Below are 13,231 nucleotides of genomic sequence, written 5' to 3'. Positions count from 1 at the left end.
AAGGTCATTTTTAATAATCACATGTTCACCCTGTGTCAATAGAAAGTTATGAACCCTGGCCTCTGCTGGAAGGAGCAGCAGTTTAACCCCTTATTAATCATGAGAGCCATTATCAGATATACTATTTTTATTTTTCTATCAGTAGACATATCAGATCTTATACGTCTTTCTGATCTTCTATTTTTTGGGAGGCAAAGTCCACAAAAAAACAGCGATTCTGATTGTTTTTCATTTTGACGTTCGCCGTACGGGATAAATATAATGTATTACTTTGGATGGTTGCACATGCTGCAGTTCCAAATATATATTTTTTTCTAGATTTTATTTACATTCCATCAAAATGGCATTATGATTTTTTCTATATATATGCATATAAATATATATATCATATCTTTCAAATTTCATTAACAGCTCTAGTCCGCATGGGTTTGTAACTAATAAGTCATGTCAGACTAACTTAATTTCCTTCTATGACAGAATCACTGACTGGGTGGATCAGGGAAATGCTGTAGATATAGTGTAACTTGACCAGCAAAGGATTTGAAAAAGTATCTCACACAATCCTTAGGGTAAGTGCACACGTTGCGGATTGTGCTGCGGATTTTTCCACACGGATATCTGCGGATTAGCCTGCGGTTTTGCCCTGCGGTTTGACACCTGTACAATGGAGCAGGTGTAAAACCGCTGCGGATTGCGCACAAAGAATTGACATGCTGCTGATTTGAAACCGCAGCAAATCCGCAGCATGTGCACAGCGTTTTTTGTTTTTCATTGATTTTAATGGTACTGTACAACGCAGCAGAAACTGCTACGGATCCGCAGGGCCAAAACCGCTGCGGATCCGCAGCAGAATCCACAGCGTGTGCACACACCCTTATTGAAAAAATGGCTAAGTGTGGAATGGACAAGGCAACTGTTAGGTAGATTCATAGCTGGCTTAGTGATCGGACCCAAAGAGTGGTCGAAAATGGCTGCACATCCAATTGGAAGAATGTCTCAATGTGGTGTACCACAGGGCTCTGTCCTGGGCCCTGTATTGTTCAACATCTTTATTAATGATTTAGATAAAGGAATTGAGGGTAAACTGATTAAATTTGCTGATGAAACAAAGCTAGGAGGGATAGCTAATACTAGAGAAGAGGATTCAAAAAGATATAAAAAGACTGGGGCAGTAGGCAGCAACTAACAGAATGGTTTTTAACAGGGAAAAATGCAATGGGCAATAAAAAATGAAAAAAGCTTTTACAGAATGGGAGGAATAGGGCTAAGCAACAGCACATGTGAAAAAGACTTGGGTATACTAATAGATCACAGACTGAACATGAGCCAACAGTGTGATGCAGCAGCAAAAAAAGGCAAATACATGGGGATGTATTAACAGAAGCATAGAGTCTAGATCACGTGAAGTCATTATTGCCCTCTACTCCTCTTTGGTCAGACCTCATCTGGAATATTGTGTCCAGTTTTGGGCTCCACATTTAAAAAAAAAGACAACAAACAACAAACTGGAGCAAGTTCAGAGACGAGCGACCAGAATGGTCTGCAAACCATGTCCTATGAGGAACGGTTACAGGATTTGGGAATGTTTAGCTTGCAGAAGAGAAGACTGAGAGGAGACTTAATAGTTGTCTACAAATATCTCAAGGGCTGTCACATTGTAGAAGGATCATCTTTATTCTCATTTGCACAAGGAAAGACTAGAAGCAATGGGATGAAACTGAATGGGAGGAGACACAGATTAGATATTAGAAAAAACTTTTTGACAGTGAGGGTGATCAATGAGTGGAACAGGCTGCCACGAGAGGTGGTGAGTTCTCCTTCAATGGAAGCCTTCAAACAGAGGGTAGGCAGACATCTGTCTGGGATGGTTTAGTGAATCCTGCATTCAGCAGGAGCTTGGACCAGATGACCCAGGAGGTCCCTTCCAACTCTACCATTCTATGATTCTAACCTGAATGGTTGATACAATGCACTGAAATACTTTGTAGTAGTGCAGGGTATAGTAAAAGCACCAATCTCCTATAATGCTCAGCCACAGAATTCAGAGGTGTACAAACATGGCAGACACAGGGGCTTCAGAAGGCCGCCGGTTGTCTTGACATTGCCATCAGTGCCCTGTAATTGTGTTGTGGTGATGGTCACAGGAAGGGACACTTCTTCCTATTTTCATCCTCCTAAAAGCTGCAGTGAGATTCGCTCCGTACACCCACATTACATATATGACTAATGTCGCACACTTTTATACTGTATCTGTGCAGAGTGGGTCTCTCAGTCCCCGTGGACCCCAGTACTTATCTGGTTTAGGACAAGTTCACATAGGCGTATTTCATGGTCCTTATATGGACCACAAGGTCCAGACTGACTGGGGGTCTCCATATCCGTGGTCATCCCAGACATTGTGGTCCTTATACAGGCCGTGAGATACACCCTTCTGATCCAGTCCTTAGACCCTTGGTGATCTGGGTGAACATCCTCTCTGCTTTTTTAAGCTAATAATGGGGAATGCAAGATGGCTGCCCAATGGCCCACATACTCCAGGAGCAAGGAACCGATCCCGTGATCACTGGGATCATTGACCTCCAGGTGACGAATCATACAGGCAATTAGTATGCCGTAGCTGCAGGGTAAAAATCCACACCCTGTAATGAGTCATCAGCGGCTGCGTAAGTGAGCGATGTGACTTGTGAGCCGTGCGTGGGACCATAAGTGTAGTTAGTAAGTTAGTAGGAGTCATTACTGGAAAGATGTAAAGCTAAAAAGTACTAGTGTAGAACTGGTCTGGTTCCAAGTGTTTGCCCATTTCCCCCACAAGTAACAACCTCCCCATTACCCCGACGTGGGTTCTCTAACACTGGCGTATAACGCAGCCATGTGCGCACAGATGTTTTATCAGACAGCACCCGGTCGAATGTTATACTATGGGGTAGTGCAGATCTGCTATTCGTTTCACATACTGATTCGACAGGACCAAAAATCACAACATGCTGCGAATGTCTCCAGGATTCAGATCACACTCACCCATACAAGTCTATGGATGAGTGGGATGCACTCAGATATCATTCGAGTGCAGTTCGACATCCGCGGTCTCCGACAATAGAGAAGATGGAGAAATTCTGCTCTGCACTTGTGCCTGCGATTCTTGAATGCGAGAGAATCGGATCACACTAAGTTGACACTTGGATCAACTCCGACAGAGTTTTAGCCAAGTTTCATTAGCATAATCAGGCCGATTCTCTCGTATTAGAGAATTTTCGCTCGGGTGACCCCGGCCTTAGTGGCAAGTTCATAACATTAACAGGCTATAGTTATGATAATCATAATGCACACAGTGATGTCACAGTACAGGAATAATAAAAACAGTGACAACACAGTACAGGGATAATACACACAGTGATGTCACAGTACAGGCATAATACACACAGTGATGTCACAGTACAGAGATAATACACACAGTGATGTCACAGTACAGGGATAATACATACAGTGATGTCACAGTACATGGATAATACACACAATGAGATCACAGTACAGAGATAATACACACAGTGATGTCACAGTACAGTGATAATACACACAATGAAATCACAGTACAGGGATAATACACACAGTGATGTCACAGTACAGGGATAATACACAGTAATGTCACAGTACAGAGATAAAACAGTGATGTCACAGTGCATTGATAATACACATAGTGATGTCACAGTACAGGGATAATACACACAGTGATGTCACAGTACAGGGATAATACACACAGTGATGACACAGTACAAGGATAATACACACAGTGATGTCACAACAGGGATAATGCACACAGTGATGTCACAGTACAAGGATAATACACAGAGTGATGACACAGTACAAGGATAATACACACAGTGATGTCACAGTACATGGATAATACACACAATAAGATCACAGTACAGAGATAATACACACAGTGATGTCACAGTACAGTGATAATACACACAATGAAATCACAGTACAGAGATAATACACACAGTGATGTCACAGTACAGGGATAATACACACAATGAGATCACAGTACAGGGATAATACACACAGTGATGTCACAGTACAGGGATAATACACAGTAATGTCACAGTACAGAGATAAAACAGTGATGTCACAGTGCATTGATAATACACATAGTGATGTCACAGTACAGGGATAATACACACAGTGATGTCACAGTACAGGGATAATATACACAGTGATGTGACAGTACAGGGATAATACACACAGTGATGTCACAGTACAGAGATAATACACACAGTGATGTCACAGTACAGGGATAATACATACAGTGATGTCACAGTACAGTGATAATACACACAATGAAATCACAGTACAGAGATAATACACAGTGATGTCACAGTACAGGGATAATACACACAATGAGATCACAGTACAGGGATAATACACACAGTGATGTCACAGTACAGGGATAATACACACAATGAGATCACAGTACAGGGATAATACACACAGTGATGTCACAGTACAGGGATAATACACAGTAATGTCACCGTACAGAGATAAAACAGTGATGTCACAGTGCAGTGATAATACACATAGTGATGTCACAGTACAGGGATAATACACACAGTGATGTCACAGTACAGGGATAATATACACAGTGATGTGACAGTACAGGGATAATACACACAGTGATGTCACAGTACAGAGATAATACACACAGTGATGTCACAGTACAGGGATAATACACACAGTGATGTCACAGTACAGTGATAATACACACAATGAGATCACAGTACAGAGATAATACACACAGTGATGTCACAGTAAAAGATTTGTAATCTTGAGCTTTGTTATGTTTTATTTAGATAAATATCCTTGAGAAAGGCCGTTTAGGCCGAAACGTTGGTTTTCTGTGTGACTGACACCTAAATGAATAAAATTGCATCATTTGAAAATCCATTTTTTTGCCTCAGGTTTACTATTATAATATTGATTTATCTTTCCTGGAGGCTTGGTTGTCTTATCCCCTTTCTATACGATATATAAATTTTCTGGGGATTTCAACCTTTTGACATTATGTCTTTTGACACTTTGTCGTATAACGAATCTGAGGCCGATTCCATGATTGGCCAGGTTAATATACCATGTCAGTTCCTGCATACACCTTCTGACCAACTTCGTACCCGTGACTATGAAAGAATGTATAAAAAGAAGACTGCATATCAACTCCATTATGCTTAATTAGCAGAATACCATAAAGTCAAGAGGATACCTAGGGGCCTTAGGGTTTCCCTTAGACCCACTCTTTTTTCTGATAAAACAGAATTTTGCAATAAGTTTGAGGCTATTTTAAATAAATGTTCAATGGACTTAATTTTACTCACTGTTGAGTTTTTGCAGAAGGAATTAAGCAACATCGATACGGAGATCAATAATGCTGAACAACAATTGAGGGGCATACTTCCCCAAGATGAATTTAATAAAATTAAATCTAATATTGATAAATCAAACATTGATTTTCAAACTCAATTACAAGAACGCAAAAGATCAAAGTTTTTGAGAGATGCTGATGACTATCAACAAAATAATGTTTACTACTGGAGGAATCAGAATGCGACTAGAGGAAGGAGGACTACAAGACGTTGGGACTCTTCGATATCTAATAGTTCCGATAGTGATAATTCTAAGAGCTCTTTTCGTTCATTTGATCAGAGACGAGGAAGAGGACAGAGGACCCGGAGTAACAGAGGCCAAGGTGGAATGGAGACGGCTACTATTTGTGTCCAGACCCGTTCTCAGGTAATCTCAGACCAACTGGTTTATAACATTTCATCATATAATTTATCTCCTCCTGAAATTTCAGCTCTTCAAAAAGGACTTTCATTTTGTCCTACACCAAGGTTTAATGAATTTATCCTGGACCAAGAAACACAACAATTCTATAGGTCTCTACGTTTAAAGGTTCATTTTTCCAGAGAGGTGTCTCCTGTTGAGAATGTCTCATGTGATGTGAGCCCAGATATTGAATTATTGACTTTGAAAAAATTGAATCTTTATAAATCCAGCAATTATACTCCACCTAGATCTTATCATCCAGTGGAGACCTATATTGGATTAGTTCAGAATGATATTAAGAACCAATTACGGTTGATACATAGTGGGAAATGTCATATTTCTAATAACATGTCTAGGTCTGAACGGATTGCTATAGATGGTCTTTTTCATAATAAAGAACTTGTAATAAAACCAGCCGATAAGGGTGGATCGATTGTAGTTATGGATCGACAATATTATGTGAATGAGATTCATATGCAACTTTATAATTCTGATACATATCTCCCAGTCCCATCTCCCTCTGTTGTAGTAGAGATTCTTAATGCTGTGCAACAATTTTTGGCATTAGGCACTATTGATACAAGATTGAGTGAGTTTCTTATTAACTCTCATCCCATTACACCAGTGTTTTACACGCTTCCTAAGATACATAAAAATCTTACACAACCACCAGGCAGACCAATGGCGGATCCTAATAGGGGCGGATGGGGCGGTCGCCCCGGGCCCAAGGTTTTTTGGGGGCCCAGGGGCAGGGGCAGGGGCGGGCTGGGCCGGGTGGCAGAGAGGCAAATGACACCCGGACCGCTCCCCCAGCACCTGTACAGGGCCGGCTGTGCCCTGTGCTGCCTGTGACGCCGCCGGCAGCAGACAGCCGCCCGCGTCACATTCTATGAGGGGCCGGGAGCTGTGCACGGCCGTCACCTTGACGGCTGCTCAGCTCCGGCTCCCTCCGGCTATACTTCCGGGTCAGATGTCGGGCGTGCGCGATGACGTCATCGTGCACGCGCCGACATGTCCCGGAGGATGCTGAAAGCAGAGGCGCTGCTGGGGAGCGAGCCGGCTGTGAGGTAAGTATGGGGAACTTTTTTTATTTTTTTTTATTTATAAAATGAATTAAATGGGGGAGGGGGTGAGTGGGGGCTGTACACAATGAAGGGGGGGTGACTGGGGCCTGTATATGATGACGGGGGGGTGACTGGGGCCTGTATATGATGACGGGGGGGTGACTGGGGGCTGTATATGATGAAGGGGGTGAGTGGGGGCTGTATATGATGAAGGGGGGTGACTGGGGGCTGATTATGATGATGAAGGGGGGGTGACTGGGGGCTGTATATGATGACGGGGGGTGACTGGGGGCTGTATATGATGACGGGGGGGTGACTGGGGGCTGTATATGATGACGGGGGGTGACAGGCGGCTGTATATGATGAAGGGGGGTGACTGGGGTTGTACAGGATGAAGGGGGTGAGTGGGGGCTTCACAGGATGAAGGGGGGATGAGTGGGGGCTTCACATGGTGGAATAGTGGCGGGTTTTCCGTATGGACCCGCAGCAAACCAAGTGCTGCGGTCCGTACTGCTGTCAATTCCCGCACAGGGACCGCAGCGCTCAGGTGGGAAGGGGGGTACAGGGGCCCAGGTTTTATGAACAGCCCCGGGCCCATAGTCCACTTAATCCGCCACTGAGGCAGACCTATAGTTGCTTCCACAAATTCATTACTGTCTCCGTTATGAATAGTACTTGAGAAGATCCTCTCTCCTCTTTTATACTTGATCCCCTCATGGCTTCGAGATACATCTCATTTTTTATCTTGCATAAGGGAACTCAATTTACCCCTGACTAACTATTACTTGGTGACCCTGGATGTCACAAGTTTGTATACCAGTATTAGCCATACTAGGGGTATTCAAGCAGTGCAGAATTTCCTAGACCAACATACTGATTTCTCCAAGGATATTAAATTTTTCTGTATTTTCTATGCTGACTCTCGTTTTGACAAAGAATTTTTTTCTGTTTGAAGATCAAATTCTTTATTCAATTATCTGGTACTGCGATGGGCTCAAATGTGGCACCCCCATATGCCAATATCTGGCAGAATTTGAATCCGAATTTGTTTATCCACATGTTCTCTTCCAACAGTACTCGTTACTGTGGAAGAGATATATTGATGATATCTTTTTGATATGGACAGGTGATCTGGTTTCTCTTGACAGATTTTTTCAGGATATAAATACTAAAGTCGAAGGTTTATCCTTCACCATGCAATATGATTTGGTTTCGATTCCGTTTCTTGATACTAAAGTCATCAGAAATAATAATGGTTCCCTTTCTACCGATTTGTTCATAAAACCTACAGACAGGAATAGTTTATTGCATTTTTCAAGTTGTCACCCTAAACACATCAAGAAGTCTCTACCCAGGTCACAATTTTTTAGGATAGAACGTATTGTTTCGGAAAGTCTTAATCGGGATACACGGTTAATGGAAATGAAAGCTAAATTTGAATCTCGAGGATATCCCGATTCCCTGTTATCTTTTTCTCCTTTATCAAAATCTAGTCCAACAGTTCAAGAGAGAAGGGTGGCCTTTGTCAACACAAATCATCCTTTTATGCACCTTATTCACAAGGCGATTGGTCAACATTGGCCTCTTCTCTCCAATTCATATCCGGAAATTCCGGAATTTCAGGTTCCACCTCTTATTTGTCACAAAAAACCTCCTAATTTACGGAACCTTCTGGTAAGAGCGGATATTGGGAGTGCTCGTGACTCAAGAAAACAAATTTTATTGAAGTCACTACGAAAAGGGACATTTCCTTGTTTGCATTGCTTACAATGCTCAAACATTAGTAAAGGTGACACCTTTACTCATCCTCGATCGGGTAAGATTTTCTCAATTAGGGAACACTACAATTGCGATTCATCATATGTAGTTTATTTGATAAAATGTCCGTGCAGTCTCGGATATGTTGGTGAAACTATCCAGCATATCCGTGATCGTATATCTCAACACAAATGTACTATTCATTGCAAGAGAACCATGTTACCTATTCCAGCCCTTTTTATTTCACATAATCATCACATTTCTCAACTTCGCTATCAAATTATTGATAGCGTACCTGTGGCTAGACGTGGAGGCAATAGGATACTAAGATTAAAAGACAGAGAGGCATATTGGATCTTCGTTCTTCAAACATTGGAACCATATGGCCTCAATAGGGAGTATGAAGTTTTTTACTGAATGTAGTTTTTTACTAAATGGAGTTTGTATGCCCCTATCTTTTTATACCGGATAGTACCATACCTATTAGAGTTGTATATATGTACATGTGCGCATAGGAAATTTTTGGTGTGTATATGTGCATATGTTGTGATATATATTATACAGTTTATTTTGTTTGCTTGTTAGTGCTAGATATGGACTAATCCCTGGAGCATACATGTTTATATACATGTATGTTTTGCTATGTATTTGTATATATGGGGTATGCCACTAATAAACTTTCTTTCTTTTTATCTTTTTCAGACCTGATTGCGAAAATAAGGTATCCACTTTTCGGTGCCATAACTTGGTGATTTTTCTCTTTCATTCTCTATTACATATTAACATCCACAATAAAGCATAAACATATATATTTTTCTTTTACATACTAAAATTGAGGTTATGCTTATATTTTTTATATGTATGTATACATGTATGTTCTTTTTTCTTTTACATTACATTACTTTCAGATGGCGCCATATTAAAATAATTATCATTAATGGATACTGGTATTCACTATCTGTATATTAACAAGTAGTCACAATTTTCTTTTCATTATTATTCATTATTTCTATTTGGTACACAGCGTCATATTGGTTACTCTATTTCCGGTTATCGGCATGTATTATGCCCCATTTCCGTCTTATTTTATTTTCACATATGCCCCACTTCCTGTAGCGCCTGCGCTGTTGTGACTATTGAGATGTGTGTATCGCCTGTGCCCCACTTCCGTCCTGATTGGAGGAGGACGCATGCGCAGTACTCTTCTGGGCGCACACACATCCTGTCTCCTTAGATGAATTGTTTTAAGTTATTATACACCATATAAATTGTCCCTAGTTTGGCGTTTTAACACATACTACCCCCACAGCGTCATATTGGTTACTCTATTTCCGGTTATCGGCATGTATTATGCCCCATTTCCGTCTTATTTTACTTTCACATCTGCCCCACTTCCTGTAGCGCCTGCGCTGTTGTGTTTATTGAGATGTGTGTATCGCCTGTCCCCCACTTCCGTCCTGATTGGAGGAGGACGCATGCGTAGTACTCTTCTGGGCGCACACACGTCCTGTTTCCTCAGGTGAATTGTTTTAAGTCATTATACACCATATAAATTGTCCCTAGTCTGGCGTTTTAACACACACTACCCTTACAGACGGCGGCACAGGTCCCCAATATAATGCTAATCAGGTTGCATCATTGCATCATTTGAAAATCCATTTTTTTGCCTCAGGTTTACTATTATAATAACAGTACAGGGATAATACACACAGTGATGTTACAGTACAGGGATAATACACACAGTGATGTTACAGTACAGGGATAATACATACAGTGATGTTACAGTACAGGGATAATACACACAGTGATGACAGTACAGGGGTAATGCACACAGTAATGTCATAGTACAAGAATAATACACACAGTAATGTCATAGTACAAGAATAATACACACAGTGATGTCACAGTACAGAGATAATACACAGTGATGTCACATCACAGAGGCACAGTGTGGTGTAAGAGTACATACAGTAGGTAATACAGCAATTAAAGTAATGTCAAAGTACAGTGATAATTAACAAAGTGATGTCAGTGTACATGGATAATACACACAGTCACAATAAGAGGATAAAGAGAATGGTACATTGATACTATAAAACACTTTATGAAATAAGCATTATATGCTAACACTGTATACATAACTACTTTATACATGTAACCAGTGTGGCTGCCGGAAGACAAAGAATGGCAGGGCTGCCGAGGCATCAGTGTTGGGTCTGGTAGGGAACATTGCTTATTATTTATGTTTTCTGTGGCAGATTTTTACTGAGTTGGGGAACTCTTTTAACCCCTTGCAACGGGTACGGGAGTATGATGAAGATTCAGGTGCTGAGCCTGCGCCATGAATTGCAGATGCTGGCTGTGTTATACAGCCATCACCTGCAGGAAACAGAAGCGACCGGAGCGAGCTCCAATCACTGGTTATCCACCATGTAACCACATCAATCCTCAATCCCTTACCACAGAACAGAGGAAAGAATCCTCCAATATTTAAGAAAAAAAACGAAAACAGGCAGAGATGCTTACTTGTATAAACAGGCCTCAATACAAATGCACTAACAGGGTGCAGCGGACCCAAGTAAAATGGCAACTGCACAGGAGCAATAATACCTAATGAAACAGCCAGCCTACAATCAGGGATTGGCCGTGTGGCACACCAGTGCAAAAAAATAATCCGTATGTGGCAGTGTTCACACAGGGAATGCAGAGCATCAGGTTCACAGCCTCTTAGTAACACCATATAGGGGGGCTGCCCAGTGCTATCTATAATGCATCCTGTGTGAACAGAGGCCACAGTTTACAGAACCATTTGGGCCCAACTGCACCCTGAAAAGATAAAAAGTGCACAAAAACATATTAATATATGTAAGGTATTGGTTGATATTATGGCCTGTCTATACAGGTAAGCATCTCTGCCTGTTTTTGTTTTTTTTCTTAAATATTGGAGGATTCTTTCCTCTTTTTGAGGTTTTCATGTTAGAGTAGGACTGGCAAGTGTAAGGAACTTTGACGTTAGTTTGCCAGCTTACGTACTATTACACCTGTGCAGTTGCCATTTTACTTGGGTCCGCTGCACCCTGTTAGTGCAGTTGTATTGAGGCCTGTCTATACAGGTAAGCATCTCTGCCTGTTTTTGTTTTTTTCTTGACCCCTGTCTTCCACCACCCCAGTGGTCCAACCTTTCAGGCGCTCATCATCCCCTCCATAGCGTGATCGCGGCCTGGAGAAAACCCCACTGGCTACCTCTTCACGGCCAGCCATAACAGACCGTAATTTGTCCCATATACTGGAATAGTCATTGCAGGTTCAGATCCCCTGTGGGAATTTAAAAATAAAAAAGTAATAAAAACATAGCAAAAAAAAAAAATTAAAATTAAAATCCCCCCAGTTAAATGTAATAAAAAAATAAGCATATTACATATCGCCACTTCAGAAAAAGTCCAAGCTATGAAACTATTAAATTGTCTGACCCATTTGATAAATAATGAAAATAAAAAAAATTAAGTGTCAATATTGCCTGCTTTTGGCCATTGCACTTTCCCAAAAAATAATTGTTTGTTCCCCAAAATGGTGACATTAAACATGTCACCCCAAAATAAAAAAAATACAAGTCTTACAACGCAAATCAATTTTTTTTTTCCAAATTTCAGCCACTGATATCCGGGATCCGACTGACCAGGAGAATCATGATTGTGGGTAAAGTTTACCTCATAATGAACGCCGTAAAAACGAAACCAAAACAAAGGAGGAATTACATTTTTTTTCACCATTTCACCGCGCGTGGATTTTTCCCCCCCATTTTTCATTACATTATATGGTAAAATGAAAAGTGTTCAAAACTACAACTTGTCCTGCAGGAAAAAAAGCCTCATACAGCTGTGGAGAAGGCGGAGAAAAAATAGAAGTGAAAATAGTCCACAGCGGGAAGGGTTAGACTGGTATTCCCATCTCCAGGATCCTAGCCCAATATGTAGCAGGGGTAATAATAATAATATTAGCAAATGCCTCCAACTAGTAATGTAGTATAGTTGTTCTGATTAGCTATGTCGCTTACCCCATGTGCAGGCATTGCAGGACCTTAGGTATCCATGGTTACGACCACTAATAGCTGTCACTATGAGTGGTCGTCATGGTTTCAGAGATGAAAACTGAGCTCTGATAGGTTGCTAAGTGCAACAGTTTTTCTTTCAGATAACGTTTAGTACCCATGCGTCAAAAAAAGCCAAAGGTGAAAATGAAGGGGTTAATAATTATATGACCATTCGCTTTCAGTACAGGATTTGTTCACTGTGTAAACTGCTTTGTGTCAATAAAGTTACTTGAATAAGGAAAAAAAAAACTCGTTACATCTGGATGCCATGTGATTATGTAATACACATAAACAGGGCGGGGCTGGAGTTTGACAGACAGCTGTCCCGCCCACTTATCGCCGTAAGATTCGCTTCTCAGCCAATCAACGTTTTCTTTCAGGGATTACACCTGATTGCATCAAACAACATAGCTTGGCCAATGAAAGCAGGCGAATGTGATTGACACGTGTTGGGACCAATTACATGCTTGATCGGGTTACGTTATTCTCCAATCAGCTACTG

This window comes from Dendrobates tinctorius, unplaced genomic scaffold (genome assembly GCF_039654945.1).
Source record: "Dendrobates tinctorius isolate UK_male_01 unplaced genomic scaffold, ASM3965494v1 ptg000158l, whole genome shotgun sequence".
Taxonomy (NCBI): domain Eukaryota; kingdom Metazoa; phylum Chordata; class Amphibia; order Anura; family Dendrobatidae; genus Dendrobates; species Dendrobates tinctorius.
Note: the sequence above shows the minus strand (reverse complement) of the source record.